Here is a 303-nt window from a genome sequence, read left to right as displayed (position 1 = left end):
AGTACCCGTGCCATACCATAAACCAGGCATAAGGTACTCTGTAGCAGTACTATGAAGCCATCTCGATTGCAGTAAATCTCACAATTCTATTCTTTTTTTGTTCACCAATGGATTTGATGATGATTGCAAATACAGTTCTCTTTCTTTCATTTAACTTTGTCTTCGATTTTTAAAATTACAAAAGCATACCGGTAGAAAGTTTGACAATTCAAAACCACATCGGAAAATTCCCCTTCACCAGATGTGTTCAATTACCCCTGTTGTTTCTACCTAGCAGATAGCTCAGGGCTTCCAGGAAAGATG

This window comes from Echinops telfairi, unplaced genomic scaffold, assembly GCF_000313985.2.
Source record: "Echinops telfairi isolate 266 unplaced genomic scaffold, ASM31398v2 ScPeMD7_7466;HRSCAF=8504, whole genome shotgun sequence".
Taxonomy (NCBI): Eukaryota; Metazoa; Chordata; class Mammalia; order Afrosoricida; family Tenrecidae; genus Echinops; species Echinops telfairi.
Note: the sequence above shows the minus strand (reverse complement) of the source record.